Here is a 21,689-nt window from a genome sequence, read left to right on the forward strand (position 1 = left end):
GGCAAGCATGGGTTGCTGAAGACCTATTCTACCCCGGATCTTCACGGGTCCACTATTACCTAAATGTGTCTCTGAAGTACATGCAGTTATAAGCAAGATGTATGCTTTACCTTTTCGCTCCAACACTTAGGGATTCAGCACTGTTGGTGTTATGAACTCGAACATTCATCTACATGCGGTCAGCTCTGCATCCGATTGCAAGTAAATGTGTGAACTGACAATAGCTTATATGCTGTAAGGATGGTGCCCGTCCCAGTGCTAATTAACCTTCGTGTTTCCAAGCAACATTCATTATCGAATCACATCCTAATATAGCCCACTGGTAAATGTAGGTCTCGAAGCTGAATCGTGGATTTCATCGACTGTATGAAATTGTTCCAAAAGGCTTGAAAAGAATGGTTATGCTTCAGACTGTAGAAAACTAAAACTAAATTGTCTGCCACACAAAAATACGTTGTTGCAAGGCGTCCATCTTGTAACAATACTGGTAGTAAGGCTTATTGTTTTATCTGAAAACTGAGAGTATCCGACCAAACAATCAGGAATGGTCTGCTTGAGGTGACCAATTAGACCAAGAAGAGCGGTATTTGTCCCTATATTGAGACGTTTGAATCTACGACAACTTATGCGATGGAGAAACACGATACAGGCTTGGACTTGGACTGGCGGCGAGTGATAATTCTCCAACGCCGAGATGGAAGACAGCGTGTCTACCGACGTCGAACTGAACGTTTTGCACCGAACAGGTCGACGGATTCGGTGGCGGAAGTATGATGATGTGGGATGCCATATCAAACACATGGAGATCTGACTTGGTGGTGATTCAGAGGAATCTCACAGCAAATCGGTAATTCGACCAAATTCTTCAACATCACCTTCTTCGATTATCGACCGACAGAGGGAGTTGTTTCAACATGACAACGCCACACCACACACAGCTCCTGTCACTGTTGACTTTCTTCATAATTCAAACGCCAATATCTTGCCATGGCCTACTGATCTCTGGATCTGAACCCGATGTAGCATCTGTGGGATGAACTCGATATGCGGGTTTGTCAAAACATACGCCACAGACACTTGCACAACTGGCCAACGCGTTGCAGGAAGAATGGATGCGATTTCCAAAGGACAGAATCCGTAGACTTACTTAGTCTGTGGCAAGGAGGTGGAGAGCAGTGATAACACCACACGGTGGTCACATGAGGTACTGATCGGACGGAACGCCCCCTCCTTGACGTACGTGTCTTCAGACAGGACAATCATTATTGTCATTGCGTCCACAGAACATGTGACAATCAACATGCTAAGTTTCATCCTTGTGTCCATCAGATTACATGAAATATGCCATTTAACTGAACAAAGTAAAATGTTTGAAGGTTAGCCTATGCGTTTCCTTTCTTGAATTGTGTAGTATAAATATATATATTTTGTATTTATTTCTACCACGCTTTTAATCGTAGCATATTTGTTGTTTTAATGTTCTAAATGGCAAAATTTGTCAGCCGTCGCCAACAGTTGAAGGGGTGAAGTAAATCCTGCTAGGGTCCATGCAGGTAGCAAAAGTACTGTACCTCGGAATCTTCACGGGTCGATGTTATTATTGCTTCTATGAGAAACATTAATATTATTATTACTTCTGTGGAGTCACTTTTATGATCCGCAAACTCTTGGTTTCTTGTTTCTTTCTCATATTCACCCTGCGTCTGTTATGCAAATCTACTATACCAGACTAATAACATGAAGTATAATTCATCATTACGTCGACAGCCTATGATTATAGAGTGTGATGGATTTATCTATATCAGTTTATTTTACTTATTGATGTCGCAAGTGTCTTCTTTCGCAATGAACAACTAATCCTTTGTCAATGGAAATGATTCTTTGACGTTTTCCCTCAATAATATTCAATATGTTTCGCTGTATAAAATACCAGAAGTTATTGCCATAGATCCGACGGTAAGCGCATGTAGGCACATAAACGTTCATACAGGCAACTCAAACGCCGATGCTGCAGCTAAAGCAGCACTTGACAAACCGTTATCTCCACTTCTGATCCCGTACAGTGATTTCAAACCAACCATCAAATCTTATACTCGGGATCTCACGCAAAAGAGGTTGGACACCCAAGTAGGAAGCAATAAACTGCACGAATTGAAACCAACAATCGGTCATACCTACTTGAGTTGTCAGTAGTCAAGACATGATGAGGTCGTATTACGACGATGTCGTATTGGCCACAGTCGGTTAACACTGTCACGAATATCTGCTTAAGACAGATTAGGACGAACCTCCTAAGTGTATTCCTTGTGATGAAAGGTTCACCGTCAAGCATAAATTGCTTGACTGTGTGGACTTTGCAATCGCAAGGGATTCACATTATCAAAGCGTAAATCTGAAAGATCTCCTTTACCGTGTCAGCGGGCATCTCATTATCAGCTATTTGAAAGAAATCGGTCTGTATAATAAATTTTAAATATGTATGAGAATAATTAAATATAATTAAATGCTTGTTCTTAAATTTGGTGTAATTCTATTATCAACTGACATTATTGAAGGCTCTGTCCAGGAGGTTAACGTAGCGTAAAAATATTGTCCCCGTGTGTGACACGTAATCCTATCATAATCGATGTTACTATCATTACTTTTAAGCCAACTCATTGCTGACAATTTTTTAATATTGGCTAGTATTGTTTACAACCACCAGTGGCTAAAGTGATGACGTAAATCCTGCTTGGGTATCATGCAGGAAGCAGAGGTACTGTAAGTCCCCATGATCCCCAGCGAGGTGGCCTAGCTTTGGTTGCTGGTGGCCTATAGCCCGTGTTTTAAAACTGTATTATATTGTTATGCTCAAATATGTTTCATAAATTGTTTTTAAATATTGTATGCATGAATTGATTTTAGATATTCCTTTGCTTATACCCGTGAAGACCCGGGGTAGAATAGGTCTTCAGCACCCCATGCTTGCTGTAAAAGGCGACTATGCTTGTCGTAAAAGGCGACTAACGGGATTGGGTGGTCAGGCTCGCTGACTTGGTTGATGAATGTCATCGATCCCAATTGTATGGATCCAGACTCGATTATTTACAGACCGCCGTCATATAGCTGGAATATGGCTGAGTGCGGCGTTAAACAGCAAAAACAACCAACCAACCTTTGCTTAAATGACCCAATTGTTAACATATTAAACTTGGTTTCGTCGCTATATGGCTAAAATAATGCCGATACGACATAAAAATTTTAACTCACTCACTCACTCATATAGGCACACCTGTACAACAAATGATACAAAAACATTTCCATATTCACAAAAAATCTCCATTTACGATTCCAACTATATAATAAGCATGTGTTTATGTATCACTATCAAATAGTGATAACACCAGATATTCGCGAGAAGGTGAGCGTATCCAACCCCACCGGTGGCACCCGTCACAAACACATGCCAAGGCAAGTCAATTGTTCACCTGAAACAAAATTAATAGCATCATTGGTGCGGACAAAACCTACTGACATTCGGTAGCGCCTGTCAATGTTGCTGGATCAATTATAACCTCGGACATAAAAATATCACCAGAAGAATTTGTAACGCTTCCTGAAACTGAATTCACCACTGCCTTTTATCAGGTCTAGGATGATCTCTAGGGTATCTAATCTTTCTGTTAAAGCAAACAAATCACAAAATCGTTCATGGTTGTATAATGAAATTGACACATTGGTTTATTATTAATTCATGCTTGAAAATATTGGCACAATGTCACCCGTCACAAACACAGGCAAGGGCGAGTCAATTGTTTAACTACCCATTTGGCCCATATTAAATAGGGAATTGCATTGGAGATACTTTTTGTCACTGATGCCTCTATTCGATCTTAAATGCAGGGCTATAGTAACTTTCGTATTCTGAAGAAGTGTCACGTTAATCGTGTCTCTAACTCCTCAAAGAATTCCTCTTTGGTCTTTTTTCTCAGAGTCTAGAGAACTTGAAAGTATAATGGTTATTATTAATTCCTTTTCGATCCTATCTTTACTAAGCAGGATCAAGGGAAACAAGCATACAAAGAACGTAATTGCGAAGGTTTAACGTCGATTTGAACATTATTTCACATATATATATGGCATGTCGTTTAATGCGGGATGATCTCAGGTCTCGGATATTTGCCACGTCAATATAGACCTATTCTACCCCGGATCTTCACGGGTCTGCGCTTTGAACAGTGTGGGTCAGGACCAAAGCCCCTGCAACCACCGACTCTCCGCGACCATGTTGCTTTACTTCTCCCGATCTTTGACCTGTGCGCCGTACACAGAACCATGTGCCTGTCTCTCATTGGCACTTGTTAATAATATACTTTCTTTCCTTACACTTATCAAACGGCTTATAAAATGAAGACAGTGCACATCTGTTCGCGTAATACAAAGTGAAAGGTATGAAAAGACATGTATTTCCGATCCCTCGCTTGTGATGCGACCATGCCGTCTTTACCGTCATGCCCCTTAAGTGCTTGTCTTTTTCAGTTACCGCGAGAAGCCATGCATCTCAGTGTAACTGCCTCGTGTAGAAGGTGTAGAAACGCGCGTAACGCTATTCGTGTTCACACTATTTTCGTCAATCAAACGACAATGAGACGCAGAAATACACCCCGTCGATTTCTTAAACGTCACTCTTAATAAAAGGGCAGAAGTTGCCATTTAAGGCATGAGACCAGGTCAAATGGGGTTTAAGGTCGTGTTCAAGATGCGTGCGTGCGTGCGTGTGCGTGCGTGCTTTTATACTAGTTCGGACTTATGCCGATTTTATAATGCTAGCCTGCTGAGATATTATGCCATAGTTTTAACAGGAATAGGGGGCACGGGTGGCCCAGTCGTCTAAGGCGCCGCGATTCGCTGTGCAGAGTTGCGTCCCATGGGCACGCCAGAAACCTATGATTGGGGGTTCGAATCCCGGTTCGCCCCGATTATGTTTCTAGGTTTGTCAGCACCATACCCGTGCTGGTGGGATTCACCGAAGTGGTAAACGTCTGAAACCTGCATCACTTCGGGTCTTTCCTCCCTCATTAAACTGACACGCCGTGATATAACTGGAATACTTAAGCGGCGTTAAACCAAACTCACTCACTCACTCAATTTAACAGGAATACCTTACTTACTCAGACGCAGTGTATACAGACTCCGAGGCGACCTTGTTTTGTCTCCTAAATGTCGGTGCCAGACAGGGATACAACAAGTACCATCTTTCAACACGTGAACGGGGATCTAACCACAGCCCTTCCGCTCCAAGGCATGTGTTCTGTCCACTAGACCACGGAAGCGGTCTTGAGTATAAAGACAACGTTGTCACGTACAAACGTATAAGCCATTAAATAACAATTTACTGAGAGTTGTTGCACGAAAGGTCATGGTGAATCAATATCTTTTCTTATCTTTAACGTCTCCCCTAGGATGGGTTAATTAGCATAGGTTTCATACGAAAGCACACTATGACTGTCTGTTTCATTTTGGTTGGTGTTCACTGCACAAATCGAACTGTTGTAGCAACTCTGGCAGCGGTGCAACCGAGAATCATAGACTAGAACGCAAGTGGAATATGCAGCTTCACATATCAAACAATAAATTAAAAGTGATTCTGTGGCATTTGATTGGCTAAGCAGAAAAGAATTAGTCTAACGGAATACTGTTTCCTGATTGGCTTATTATGGAATGGACAGGGTCGGTGTTGCATTATTCAGTGCGCTGGATATTATTCACTGCGAAAGTACGGAAGCGTAGTAGGATTGCGGTGAAATTATTTTTGTCTAAGTATCTCCTAAGTAGGACTTATTATCTTCTACGTACGTAGGACTTAGTATCTCTTACGTAGGACTTACCATCTCCTACGTAGGACTTAGTATCTCCTACGTAGGACTTAGTATCTCCTACGTACCATTTACTATGTCCTACGTACGTAGGACTTACTATGTCCTACGTGGCCTAGAATCACTATCTCCTACGTAGGACTTAGGCGCTAGACAAGTTTCAAGTTTCAAGTTTTTTTTGTATAAGTATCTCCTACGTAGGACTTATTATCTCCTATGTAGGACTTATTATCTCCTACGTAGGACTTACTATCTCCTACGTAGGACTTAGTATGGCCTAGAATTACTATCTCCTACGTAGGACTGACATAATAAGTCCTACGTAGGAGATACTTAGACAAAAAAATGTTTCTCCGTGGCCCTACTACGCTTCCGTACGAAAGGCTGTATACGGTTTTTTGATGATTAAATATACAGTCTGTGACGCTATTATTTTCGTATTTATTAAATCAAAAATGAATGTGAAAATGACGTCATTGGAATGTCATTTACACATTTTGGCAGCGATTGTCGTGTTCCTCAGAACTTAGTATGTTTACATATGTATATTATGATGTCTTTTTTTAGAGGAACGTTTTAACTTATATGGTAAAATATTTTATGAAGTTAAATACTATTAATGATACTTGTGTGTACATCTGGTTAAGAGAGGGTTTTACCTGTATACCATATAGAAGACTGTGAACCGCAATATATAACTAAGTAACGCCCTACTGTTTTCAATTTGAAAGAGAGCTTAGATTATTTAACATTAACAAATGCCTTGCGGTCAAATGCGGTCTTGAGTATATAGACAACATTGTCACGTACAAACGTATAAGCCATTAAATAACCATTTACTGAGAGTTGTTGCACAAAAGGTCATGGTGAATCAATATCTTTTCTTATCTTTAACGACCCGTGAAGATTCCGGGGTAGAATAGGTCTTCAGCAACCCATGCTTGCCGTTAAAGGTGACTGTGCTTGTCGTAAAAGGCGACTAACGGGATCGGGTGGTCAGGCTCGCTGACTTGGTTGATGCATGTCATTGATTCCAATTGCGTGGATCGATGCTCATGATATTATTCACTGGATTGTCTTGTCCAGACTCGATTATTTACAGACCGCCGTCATATAGCTTGAATATTGCTGAGTGCGGCGTTAAACAACAAACCAACCAACCAATCTTATCTTTAACGTTCCCCCTGGGATGGGTTAATTAGCATAGGTTTCATACGAAAGCACACTATGACTGTTCACTGCACAAATCGAACTGTTGTAGCAACTCTGGCAGCGGTGCAACCGAGAATCATAGACTAGAAGGCAAGTGGAATATGCAGCTTCACATATCAAACAATAAATTAAAAGTCGCATTTGATTGGCTAAGCAGAAAAAAATTAGTCTAACGGAATTCTGTTTCCTGATTGGCTGATTATGGAATGGACAGGGTCGGTGTTGCATTATTCAGTGCGCTGGACATTATTCACTGCGAGTGTACGGAAGCGTAGTAGGATTGCGGTGAAATTATTTTTGTCTATGTATCTCCTACGTAGGACTTTTTATCTTCTACGTACGTAGGACTTAGTATCTCCTACGTAGGACATTCTATCTCCCACGTAGGACTTAGTATCTCCTACGTAGGACTTAGTATCTCCTACGTAGGACTTACTATGTCCTACATGGCCTAGAATCACTATCTCCTACGTAGGACTTAAGCGCTAGACAAGTTTCGAAAGTACGGAAGCGAAGTAGGGCCACGGTGAAATTTCTTTTGGTATAAGTATCTCCTACGTAGGACTTAGTATGGCTTAGAATTACTATCTCCTACGTAGGAAGCCCTACCGTGGCCCTACTACGCTTCCTTACGAAAGGCTGTCTACGGTTATTTGATGATTAAATAAACAGTTGTGACGCTATTATTTTCGTATTTATTAAATCACAAATGAATTTGAAAAGGACGTCATTGGAATGTCATTTACACAATTTGGTAGCGATTGTCGTGTTCCTCAGAACTTAGTATGTTTACATATGTATATTATGATGTCTTTTTTTAGAGGAAAGTTTTTACTTATATGGTAAAATATTTTATAAAGTTAAGTACTATTAATGATACTTGTGTGTACACCTGGTTAAGAGAGGGTTTTACCTGTATACCATATAGTAGACTGTGAACCGCAATATATATATTACTAAGTAACGCCCTACTGTTTTCAATTTGAAAGAGAGCTTAGATTATTTAACATTAACAAATGCCTACCACAGCAAAGGTTAAATCTTATTAAGAAAGACCAGCGAACTTCCTGGTCTGAAGAATATGCCAATGGGAATTGTGAAAGGATTTTCGAGAACGGGGGAGCTTGTCTCCTCTGCCGATAGCATCAAGCCTATAGCAGCATCAATACTTTTGAATATGTCCTTAGCGGCCCCAACAACTGTTCCTTGTTTTAAGTCAAGGAAATTGGGAGATGGCGACATTTCAAGTTTGAGCGTCCTGGATACTAAGTTCTTAAGGCGGCGAGAAATCGGAAATGCAACTGGCAAAATCTAATTCCCCTTGAAGCCAAGATCTAATGAACGAGCCGTAGCACTAACCGTACGACTAATAATACTCTTGTGCTATCTTTCATCCTTTGTAAAGTAAGTCGCATCATTTTAGGATGTTGTTTGTTTGTTTGTTGTTTAACGCCGCACTCAGCAGTATTCCAGTCATATGACGGCGGTCTGTAAAGTAATCGAGTCTGGACCAGACAATCCAGTGATTGACATCATGAGCATCGATCTACGCAATTGGGATCGATGACGTATTAATCAAGTCATCGAGCCTGACCACCCGATCCCGTTAGTCGCCTTTTACGGCAAGTATGGGTTGCTGAAGACCTATTCTACCCCGGAATCTTCACGAGTCTTTTAGGATGTAGGCCTGAGTGATTGTAGGTTCAGTCCACACCTCCTACTGCCGCGCGAGTCCCTCAACGACATATTTGATCGGTCGCCAGTTCTTGATCACAAAGAATCTTAAAACAAACGCCAAATCTTCCTTTTTATATCGAATAAATAATGAATACGTTCCCACTTTACTTATTGTTTACATCAATCGAAGTAAGGGGGAAATGTTGAGGCGAAAAACCAACGAGTCACGTCAAGCTTTGGATAAAAACAGATAAAATGATGACTGGTTCGCTGTGTAAGTTCTATGGCACATGTAATTTGATCGTGTGTTAACAGCTCCTAAAGGTGCTCCGGCCATTACTCTCACCGGCACTTATGAGTATTTCAAAGGCCGACCAAGCAATTCCGTCGAAAAGACCAGTGGGATGCCGTACGTCTCAATCCGCTTCATTGATGTACGCTAAACCAACTGTAAAACCAAGTCAGCGGTCCATTTACAGGGTATAGTTGACCGGACAAGGACCTTCCGGAGTATTCATGGATATCCAAGCAGTCTGACTGTCGCCACAAGCGGTATGTGGCCTGGTACAAGAAGCATGTCACGACTCGGTGGCAGATACTTCGCATGAAACGATTTTATCACCTTCCCTTTGTGAGTCTTTGTTGTTTATTGCGTTCAGCTTTAATTCCATCTTAGCCTCATTAAGTTTTGACGGGATCACAATTTTCCATGGAAATGGCGTAATTTAACACTAAGTAGGTTGTTGATTTGAATTAATGAAACGTCAATAAGTCTTGAAAGTATGTTGCTGTTATATCTAGATATCGTGTTCACATTAATATCCTTCACTCGCATATATGAGAGTTTCATATAAAGCTAACATGTCTTTGACACTTCTAATGGAATGGTGCTAATCTTGCAATGTTTTCTTCTAAACCCAACACAGATATATATTGTAACGTCACACTGTTCAATGTGATGAAGCCGTGATAACGACGCCGTAAGAGAGAAGTCCTTAATTTGAAATACAGTCTCAGAGTTGATTAATAACATGTCCAAAGTCGAATATTGTAAGTGTAAGAACTGGATCTATGCATTTGTTTGTTTGTTGTTTAACGCCGCACTCAGCAATATTTCAGCTTTATGACGACGGTCTGAAAATAATCTAGTCTGGACCAGACAATCTAGTGATAGACATCATGAGCATCTATCTAAGAGTGAGTGAGTTAAAATTTAACGTCGTATCAGCATTTTCTCAGCCATTTAGCGACAAGACCAAGCTGATATGTTTAACAATTAAGTCATTTATCTAAGAAGCTGGGATATACTGACATGCATCAACCAAATCAGCGAACCTGACCACCTGATCCCGTTAGTCGCCTCTTACAATTGGTTGCTGAAGACAAACTGTAACCCGCATCTTCATCGGTCTTTGACTTTGTAAGCTATATCCACATACCAGTATTGCAAATGCCCACCGACAATGAGTGAGCGAGTATGGTTTTACGCCGCTTTTAGAAATATTCCCCCGATATGACGGCGGGGGACACTAGTAATGGGCTTCACACATTGTACCCAAGTCGGGAATCGAACACTCGACCGCCCCAACCGACAATGATTGAGTAGGAAGTACTTTCCTTAAGGCCTTTTCAATCACGGTTTCTTTCCCTCTGATTGAAGAATCATGTACGAGTATTTTCCAAGGTTTGGTGTATATAGTTGGTTGATGGTTTGTTGTTTAACGCCGCACTCAGCAATATTACAGCTATATGACGGCGGTTTGTAAATAATCGAGTCTGGACCAGACAATCCAGTGATTAATATCATGAGCATCGAGCGACGCAATTGGGATCGATGACATGCATCAACCAAGTCAGCGAGCCTGACCACCTGATCCCGTTAGTCGCCTTTTACGACAAGCATAGTCACCTTTTACGGCAAGCATGGGTTGCTGAATATATAGACATATGGACAAATAGTGATAATCAACATTACTCTTCTTCAGAACAGCTTCAACACTACCAACCAACTAACCAATCTAAATTTACGAGTCTCTATTTTAAGAAATAAAATTTGTATTCTTTGGGACTGCCCCACGAATCAAGATAACAGAATAAAATCGCTGAAAATGTTGGGGTTTCTTTGTGTGTTTTAAAAAAAATAAAAAATGTAATGAATACCGTCTCCTCGATTTCTAGATTAAGACGCATGCAGTCTCTGAGATAACGGTTTGGTGACTGGCAACGAGATCCCGGTTAGCTGAGTATACCTATAACAAAAGCATGGCGTTTAAAAATCAAGCTTTTGTTCAAGAGCTTTTCAATGCAGACTCGTATTTGTCGGGAGCATACTTTATGGAAGAATAAAAATAACCCTTTGACATCAGTTAACAATCAAGGGTCCTATATTCGATCGATTTATACGTAAGGCCAAGCCAATTTAGCAGTTTAATCCACAGTGGGTATAGAACATGTGACCGTCGCAATGATGTCAAAGCCTTTCGGTAATTGGATTGTGGGGTTCCTTAATAAGAAGCTTATTTAGGCATCAGTGTAAGCCTCCATAACGAGACATTGAGACTGGGGGCAACAGAGGAGGAGATTTTTTTGTGTGCAAAAAACGACGACAGTTTGTGATTGTCTTCAATGTTTTTTGCAAAATGTTTCGGGATGAAATTATAGAAATGTGTCTGCCATTATCCGCTTCAGTTAAAAACTCTGCGCGCATTGCTTCCTCGCCCGAACAAATTACAAAAAGAATTCCTGTGATGGTTATCACCACGGTGCCTTATTTGTTATGGGTTTGAAAAGATTACATCGGCGCATGGGATATAGGGACATGGGTACATGGGTTACATAGTTGGTTTGTTGGTTAGCCTGCAGCCGGGGGGGGGGGGGGGGGGGGGGGGGGGGGCGAAGGGCGGGGTACCAGTCTAGCTCTATCCGACCTATTTCCCCATACAGCATTGCGCTGAGGCGAAACGTTGACCCATTTCCGTTTGTCTGCCGAGAAGGTCGGGGAAAGGCCTACAGCATATTGTTATCAGGGAAACGTTGAGCAATTTTCGTGTAGCGAGGTCTGCCTGTGGAGAGGGTCGGGAACAGTCCTATTGCTCTGCGGGAAACTTTAACCCAGGTTCCGTGTAGCGAGATATTAGCACTTTTGGACAGTGTGAATAACTGACGTGTCAGGCTACAGGAGTCAGTATGTTACCATCAGGGAGGTAGTTCTCATAGAGAAGTATGGTTCATGGTTAAAAATAACAAACGCACTCATAACGTGGTGGGTTTCACGTTTATTAATTTAGGCATGTCTCCATGTACAGATCTGCTTCATTATAAAACAATATTACAACATTGTAGCTACTACTCATAATAATGAAAACATATTAATAACTTTACCAGATAGATAGATATATCAATGTCAACAGTACCACGTATTCCACTATGATTGTGCCGAGTACCCTTGAAAACAATAACAAATGTTTCAGAAAGTCATTGTTGTGAAAACATATTACGAGTTGTTTCATGTTTGCTTTCTACTTTTATATGACAATCATATTTAAACTGAAATGGGCTGTATTTTTATTCCTGATTCTGAAGGTACCACGTACAATTTGTTTTATCTTCCGTGAAGATCCGGTTTAGATTGGGTCTTCCGCGACCCATGCGTGCCGTAAAAAGCGACTATGCCAATCGTAAGAGGCGACTAACGGGATCGGGTGGTCAGGCTCGCTGACTTGGTTGATGCATGTCATCAAATCCCAATTGCGAAGATCGACGCGCATGATGTCAATCACTGGATTGTCTGGTCCGGACTCGATTATTTTCAGACGACGTTAAACAACAAACAAACAAAATTAAAATGGCGTCGTGTTGATCCTGTGGATCAAAGTTATCCTGATCAAACTGTTCATACATAACGAATACGTTACGGTACAAAAGCTTTGCATATTAATTCTTTTCTTTGTCTTAGGCACTTATATTAATGATGTTCTCCACACTGCTGCTGCAGGAGGTACAATCATTCATCTGTTCGTAGCTGATGTCTGATGAAAACATACACTAACTTGTCTTGGGACTTGCTGCAACCTCCTGAAAACACAACGCATTTCATCGAAGAGGCTTAAACACTGCAAATGGTGTAACAATTATTCGACTTGAGTGTGTCCATCCACCAGGAATCATCCTTCGACATGTGATTGTACTTCAATAAATCGACCCGTGAAGATTCCGGGGTAGAATAGGTCTTCAGCAACCCATGCTTGCCGTAAAAGGCGACTGACTATGCTTGTCGTAAGAGGCGACTAACGGGATCGGGTGGTCAGGCTCGCTGACTTGGTTGATGCATGTCATCGATTCCAATTGCGTGGATCGATGCTCATGATATTAATCACTGGATTGTCTGGTCCAGACTCGATTATTTACAGACCGCCGTCATATAGCTGTAATATTGTTGAGTGCGGCGTTAAACAACCAACCAACCAACTTCATGAAATCGAATTCCTTTAACTGGACATGAATCTTGAAGGTGTAAATAAAAGCGACAAAACCAGTTCCATATATCTGCCTAAAGCAGACTCGATTGTACGAGTCCGACTATATCAGGAGCGTGTGTAGATGAATTTACTCAAATGCTTCATCTTCGGTCAGATGATTTTACGAAAGTACGTTTTACGTCTTTCATTGGACCTTTCTCCCCAGAGTCTAGAGAACTTGAAAGTATAATGGCAATGGTTGCTATTAATTCCTTTTCGATCCTATCTTTACTGAACAGGATCAAGGGAAACAAGCAGACAAATAAAGAAAGTATTTGCGAACTCACTCAAGGTTTAACGTCGTTTTGAACAATATTTCAATTGTATGAAGGCATGTTGTTTAATGTGGGAGGGTCGCAGGTTTTGCTACGTTGATGAACTTTTGGTGCTGGCAACAAAATGTAACATCATCGTGATCAGAAAAAACGATCACAGGATTCGAGAATGTAAATACAAGCGAAACATCATAAGAAATCATAAGAAATCTCTGCTAACAGCAGGGTCGATTGTACGATTCCGACTATATCTTGAGCATGTGTTTATGAATCACATCCATCACAAGTCTTTGACCCGCCTGGACACTCTTTTTGTCTTTACTGTTGACTAACTTGATTTATTATGCATATGATGAGGACATACTATTTTTATGTGAAAATATGATTTTTGTTTGTTACTTGGTTATTTAAAGCCGACCGCAGCAATATTCCAGCACTATGACGGCGGTCTGAAAATAATCGATTCTGGTCCAAACAATCCATTGAATGACACCATGAACATCGATCTACGCAATTGGGATGCGATTACATACATCAACCCACACGCATAATCGCCCTTAACCGCAAGCATGAAAGACCTCTTCTCACCCTGATCTTCACGAGAGGCGAACATATGAAACATCTCACGTGAGCGAAATACCCCTTTATGTGAAAGGTACGTTCAGTCTGCCTCAATAACACTATGGTTTTCAGAGAAAGAGCAGTATGAATTTACATATATACATTTGTCTCTTCTGGTCAAATAACATGTTACATGTAGTACCAATTCAAACCAAGAATCCCAACGGGTGTGGATCGCTATTGCTAGATACCAATTCTGACCAAGAATCCACACGGGTGTGGATCGCTATTGCTAGATACCAATTCAAACCAACAACCCAACGGGTGTGGATCGCTATTGCTAGATACCAATTCTGACCAAAAATCCACACGGGTGTAGATCGCTATTGCTAGATGCCAATTCAAACCAAGAATCCCAACGGGTGTGGATCGCTATTGCTAGATACCAATTCTGACCAAGAATCCAAACAGGGGTGGATCACTATATTGTTACATACCAATTCTGACAAAGAATCCCAACGGTTGTGGAACGCTATTGCTAGATACCAATTCTGACCAGGAATCCTATCCCAATGGGTGTGGATCGCTTTTGCTAGATACCAATTCTGACCAAGAATGCCAACGGGTGTGGATCGCTATTGCTAGATACCAATTCTGACCAAGAATGCCAACTGGTTTGGATCGCTATTCTAGATACAAATTCTGACCAATAGCGATCCATACCCGTTGGGTTGTTGGTTGGTTGGTTGTTTAACGCCGCACTCAGCAATTTTCCAGCTATATGACGGCGGTCTGGAAATAATCGAGTCTGGACCAGAAAATCCAGTGATTGATATCATGAGCATCGATCCACGCAATTGGGATCAATGACATGCATCAACCAAGTCAGCGAGCCTGACCACCCGATCCCGGTTGTCGCCTTTTACGACGAGCATAGTCGCCTTTTACGGCAAGCATGGGTTGTTGAAGACCTATTCTACCCCGGGTGGATCGATGCTCATGATATCAATCACTTGATTGTCTGGTCCAGACACGATTATGTACAGATGGCCGTCATATAGCTGGAATATTGCTGAGTGCGGCGTTAAACAACAAACCAACCAACAACCCAACGGGTGTGGATCGCTATTGCTAGATACCAATTCTGACCAAGAATCCACACGGTTGTAGATCGCTATTGCTACGATTCTAACCAAGAATCCACACGAGTGTAAATCGGCATTGCCAGATACCAATTCCGACCAAGAATCCACACGGTTGTCGATCGCTATTGCCAGATGCCAATTCTGACCAGGAATCCAGAGTGTGGATCGGTAGCGAGGTGTTAGCTTTAATGCAAAATGAATACATTTCTATTCCTTGAGCTTTCGCTGAGCTGTGCATGTAAGCACTCATAGAAAAGTCTACCTGATCGATACTCGCAATACAGAGATCAGAGCAAATCAATTGTCGACACGTGAGTAGTAATGGCTAACACCATATGGATTGTAATTATTTGATGCTAAAGTCACGATGCGTTCATTTTGTTAAGAAATCCACGGAAACACTTATCGAAATCTTTACTTCCCTGGTTGGAATACTTATATTAATGAGATTATATTGACGACCTGAGTATCATAAACCTGTCTGACACCTTGCAGATTGCCACAAACAACCAGGTGACTCAGTCTTAACGGTACATATGATTTCGAAATGTTAACAATCGAGTTGGACTGGCATTCCAGCCATGATGCTGTGGGCATCGATCCATGCCAGCGGGGAACGTTGACACGCAATCAACCAAATCTCCAAGTCTGAGGTGAGGTGAGGTGAAATTGGGTTTAACGTCGCGTCCAAGATTATTGCACTTATATAGCGACGTGCATGCACGTGTATGTGTGTGTGTGGCTGCTTGTACTAGTCCGGACTGATGCCGATTTATAGTGCTAGCTCACTGAGATACCATGCCGCAGTTTAACATGAATACCCCACTCAGACACAGTATACTGAGTCCGAGCCGACCAGTCCTTGTTTTAGCCCCTTAATGCCGAGCGCCAGACAGGGTAACAACAAGTACAATCTTTCAACGTATTTTTGTATGACGCGGCCCGGGATCGAACCCTGGACCTTCCGCTCTCCGGGCGGACGCTCTACCATTAGACCACGGAGGCGGTCTCCAAGTCTGACAAAGTGGCCTCATCTAACTCGAAGTCCCCACCGGTATATTTCTCCATGTCATTCTGGAAAATGTAGACCTTATAGGCAAATGACTATATGCGTGTGTAGATTGGCATATGCACAAGTCCGCTGTTTAATTTAATTGGTTGGTTTGTTGTTAAACGCCGCATTCAGCAATACTCCAGCTATATGACGGCGGTCTGTAAATAATCGAGTCTGGACCACACAATCCAGTTATTGACATCACGAGCATCGATCCATGCAATTGGGATACGATGACATGCATCAACCAAGTTAGAGAGCCTGACCACCCGATCCCGTTAGTCGCATCATACGGCAAACATAGTCGCCTCTTACGACAAGCATAGTCGCCTTTTACGGCAAGCATGGGTTGCTGAAGACCTATTCTTACCCTAATATTCACGGGTCTGTTTAATTTGAGCGGCAGTCAAATCATAGCTTGGTATACCTCTACGGTTCATGGATATGCATCCCCGAATTATAAGAGGTGAGGTGAAATTGGGTTTAACGTCGCGTCCAAGATTATTGCACTTATATAGCGACGTGCATGTACGTGTATGTGTTTGTGTGGCTGATTGTACTAGTCCGGACTGATGCCGATTTATAGTGCTAGCTCACTGAGATACCATGCCGCAGTTTAACATGAATACCCCACTCAGACACAGTATACTGACTCCGAGCCGCCCAGTCCTTGTTTCAGCCCCTTAATGCCGAGCTCCAGCCAGGGTAACAACAAGTACCATCTTTTAACGTCTTTTGGTATGACGCGGCCGGGGATCGAACCCCGGACCTTCCGCTCTCCGGGCGGACGCTCTACCACAAGACAACGGAGGCGGTCCCCGAATTATAAGAAGGTGAATATGACGAACAGGAACATATGGGCGTTAATGAAACCATTTTATGTTCGCTTGTCGTTTCTTAAGTCACTGTCTTGAAATGAGACAGTTGAAAACTTCAGCTTAGTGTGTTGGGAAGGTTTCATTTGTAACGTCAGCGCAAAGGACGATATTCAGCATCTGGTTATGATATATTGGTCCTTTGTGTGCCAAGGTCCAGATCCACAAAGTGCACACAGCCTTACAACCTATTATTACGCTGTAGTTGATCTTAGGCTGATGAATGTTGTAGCGCTGCGGACGCTTTGAGGACAGAGGAGCTGAACCAGAACTAGAACGTCTTTTCGGGATGCACGTCATCATGTGACTGCGATGAAGCAGCGCTTATGCTCATATCACTCCCTCTGAATGACGAGAACATGGTGATACATGTACATGTGATTCATGAATACATAGTTTCGTGGTTGCAAAATCTTAAAAAGTATAACACGAAAACTGTGTAGCATACATAGATATGATTATGTACAAAATCAACTTTAACAAACACTTTGCTTGAAAACTACGAGAACGCTGTTGGAAGCGAAAGAATACACGCTGGTCAAGTAACAAACATGGCGCTTTCAAAACGAACAGTTTCGATTGACGACTTACATGAGATATTTACATTTTATAACGAAACATTTTCTAGAGAATAACAAACGGCTTGAGGCGATATTTACTCCATAAATGACAATCTGTCATTATTTTGCCTGTGAAACGGAAGAAAACAGGAAGTCAAGAGTTTGTGTAGGGGCAAGACACTTACGATAAAGGGAGGACATTAGAGGTGAGATAACTAGTGTGTGACCACAGTGAAGTATCAAGTGTTATGTTCACTGCAGTGAAAATATCACTTTTCTCAACTTCGGAAAACTCCATCTTTCACACTGAACTTCTTTCAGTGGTATTTAGAAGTTGGGGTGATGAAGAAAGACAAGTTCTTTGGATGAACAACTTCTTTATTACAATTAGTGCAACGTTTCGGTGTAGATTCTAACACCTTTATCAAGCAAGTGATATACTGAAGTATATAATAAAACGTTATATTTATAAACAAATTTGTCACACGTATTTGGCCATAACAATATTATTTATACAGGTTAAAACACGAGCTATAGGCCACAAGTAACCAAAGCTAGGCCACCTCGCTGTGGATCATGGGGACTTTCGGTTCCTGCAAGATACCCCAGCAGGATTAACGTCATCACTTTAACCACTGGTGGTTGTGCACAAAAATTATCTTGGAGAGCATTCATACATTATTAGTTCAGCAAACAGGATACAGTTAGCTGGTACGATTGTGCAGATCGGACTGAACTACAGGCATGAACGTCGCGAAGGCTTAGCTATGCTGGAAACTGATCGATGAAATAGTCTCAGTTGCGCGCCTTGCCCTTTAAGACTACTATAACTGAAACCAAATGTGTCGTGTCAATTACTGGTAATCAATGATGAAATGATAAGCCACTGTTAACCTGTGTGAGGGCGGTCGGGTAGCCTAGTGGTTAAAGCGTTCGCACGTCACGCCGAAGACCCGGGTTCGAGTCCCGACATGGGTACAATGTGTGAAGCCCATTTCTGGTGTCCCCCGCCGTGATATTGCTGGAATATTGCTAAAAGCGGCGTAAAACCATACTCACTCACTCACTAACCTGTGTGAAGAAGTCCTCACAATCAACAAATGGGAGGTCACAGATAGTGCGAACAATAGTCAACCTATCACCCATCTACACGCCTAGGCAATCCAGAATCAAATTGAAATAACTGTTTCATTTCCTTATAGTGATACTGTGGTTCAAGATTATTAATGATGCACGAAAACGCTCTTGTCTAGGGAGGAGGCCGGGGAAAATAAGAGGGGTAGAGTTTGAGAGAGATTGAGAGTAGATTCGACAAGGTATAAACAAGTTTGAGCGAGTGGTTGAGAATACAGAGTATATTAAAAATATTTTTAAGCCAAATGGTAGATCTTACAGGGTATTGAGAGAAGATACGGGATAAGCAAAGATAAGGAGATACAATCGTATAAGCATCTAAGCGATGTTGATGGAAGTGCAGAAGAAATAAGCTAGCTATAGCAGGAGAGCATGGGCAATACATAACGTTTATAGAGAATACATTTTGGAATGTAGACGGGATTAACTGTCACTAATTACAAGCAATTGCAATGATGCCTGAACTACGCTTTCACTACCTATCGCTCGTTGAGGTTCGAGTTCAAACATACGTGTTCCTATTTAAGTGTTAGACTCGCCGTGAAACATTGCGTAGAGTGACATAAAAGTTGAATATCTAACTTCTGTCACTTATTAAGGATTGCAATAAGAAATATATCATCCATCCTATGTTGTCATTATTTATCTACTTATAAATATCACCCGAAGAAGAAAAAACAAATTCAACTTACAGATGTTACTCCTTCAATATCCTCCCTGCTTTCACGTTGTTCTTCTGTGGGCGACGCTGCTGTACCCAGCACAGTCTCTCTGTATCCCGTACAATGTGTCTCCCCTCGCTCCAACCTCAGATCAATAAGTCTAACTGTGAAGGCAAGGGATTTAATCAGATGGGAGTGTTGACCAATTAAAGCCAATGTAAACAAATGTTAATGTAGAGAGGTTTACACGTATGGAATGGTGGACAAGAATGAGAGACGCTGATTGGTCAGATTATTGAATGGACATTTCCCAACAACATTTACTTACAGCTGTGTGAAACTGCAGGAATAGACGCAACATTGTTTGTTCAGAAGTGGCTAACAGTGTTTGGTTTTCACTGGGGTGTAGGGATTGGTGAGGGTGTTGCTAACGTTCTTGTTTGCTAAAAATGTTTTTAACGTAACCGAGAAAATATATTGTTCTGGCTCAAGTTGTGTTGGAGACTCACGTAGAAGAAACACTGAAGGGTTTTCAATAGTGATCAGTGAGATTGAAACATAATGTCTCTTTCACTCAAGTTCCTACTGAAGGCAGGGAATTATTAAAGTATTAAGTTACAATACTTAAACGTAAGGCATTAATTTGCTTACCAAGGGTGCATGCACCACACCTGAGATATATTTGATCAAAGACTTCCTTTTAACTGTTATATGGCAGTAAGTGATTGAAGCGTTGGTAAAACATTGAGTGCTGTCGTGGCCATATATCTAACGGTACTCGCTAAAATTATAATTAGGGTAATCCGCCTTTGTTTGAACAACAAACATGGCAAACTCGATCGTACGAGATATTTCAGGATGGGACAGTTTTTAGAATGCTGGCAGTGTCTAAAAAAAAGGCGATGCGAGGCCGTTTTCGGCCTGACTTGATTCTTATTTCCCATGTGCGATTTGGCTACCTAAAAACATCGAATTCGTGTCAACTTCCAACCCTATTTTGGATTCAAGAACGGAGACAGTGACACATTTCGTGACATTTGTGAGTGTACTTACATTGTATAGAGCCTGTTACTTATTGGTGTTGCTACTTAGTTGATCCATAGTATTGCCTGTTATATTTTTATGCCTAAAACTGTGTGCGTGAATATAATTCATTGATTATTCATTGATTTTGTGTGATCATTCACCGATTTCACAATTTATTTCAGTACTATCCGTTTTCTGTGTAACCTCTGCGTTTCATTTTGGAAAAACCTCTGCGTTTAATTTTGGAAAAACCTCTGCGTTTAATTTTGGAAATCATCTTCAACAGAAATCGGGGGCTCATCCGAGATCTGAATTAAATTTGCCGAAAATTCTACATTTGTGCACAAAGCCTTCAGTGCTAAATGCGTCCATGTTCCGTCGTTGCTTTACACAGGATTATTATGAAATCGGTATTTGTAACATGGAGATTAAGGTTAAGACATCTGAGTAGTTTCCAAGTAAGGAGAAAATCGTAGTTTTGAACTCAATATTGTAGGCTGAGGATTAGTGTTCTAGCCGTAATGTTAACCTCCAATGAGTGAAAAGGTGAAATTAAGAAAATTGTTGAATATTTGGATGAGGAGGAACTTTTGGGTGATTCAGCTTTGGCTTTGCTCAATGAAAAGAATTTTAAGTAAAAAAGCTGGAAATGGATTTTCAAAGAGAGGCGAGGGAACTAAAATTGAAAGAAAGGAAATTCAAAAAGAGAGAACAAAAGAGGAGAGAGCATTCAGATTTTTTCTCTTTGCATATGTATTTATGTTCACACCATGCATTATTTAACCAAGATATGATTGTATGGTTTTTATGTATACACACCTCCACTCGGATTCGATTTGGGGTGGAAAAAACATATGTTGGACAATCTGAATATTTGAGCTGGAATCTGAGTGCGCAGGCAACAAATAAAATACCCAGAAGTACGTGGTATGCCTTAAGGTGTACATCTCGACGTGTGGAAATACTATTTACAATTTTTCCTGTAAATAAAATGTCTACAACGGACAAACTGAAAGGAACACTCAAAGAACAAAATTCATAAATAAATTCAATCCTGCATCCAAAGAACATAAATATTACATCAAAAGCTGTTGGCACACAACTGCACAATACACCTGCGCCGTTCTCCGCTATCA

At 41.3% G+C, this 21,689-nt stretch overlaps 1 protein-coding gene across 1 annotated transcript in view; it reads right to left on the reverse strand.

Annotated features, from left to right (window-relative positions):
- The window catches only part of LOC124146713 (calcitonin receptor-like), a 119,261-nt gene extending 99,628 nt beyond the window's left edge, over positions 1-19,633 (reverse strand). The window contains exon 1 of the mRNA XM_048386083.1: positions 19,558-19,633. The gene's annotated coding sequence lies outside the window, so the exon portion shown is untranslated. The remainder of the gene's footprint in view (positions 1-19,557) is intronic.
- Between the last annotated feature and the right edge of the window lie 2,056 nt (positions 19,634-21,689).

This window comes from Haliotis rufescens, unplaced genomic scaffold (genome assembly GCF_023055435.1).
Source record: "Haliotis rufescens isolate VD_foot unplaced genomic scaffold, xgHalRufe1.0.p SCAF_10, whole genome shotgun sequence".
In the NCBI taxonomy this organism is placed as follows: domain Eukaryota; kingdom Metazoa; phylum Mollusca; class Gastropoda; order Lepetellida; family Haliotidae; genus Haliotis; species Haliotis rufescens.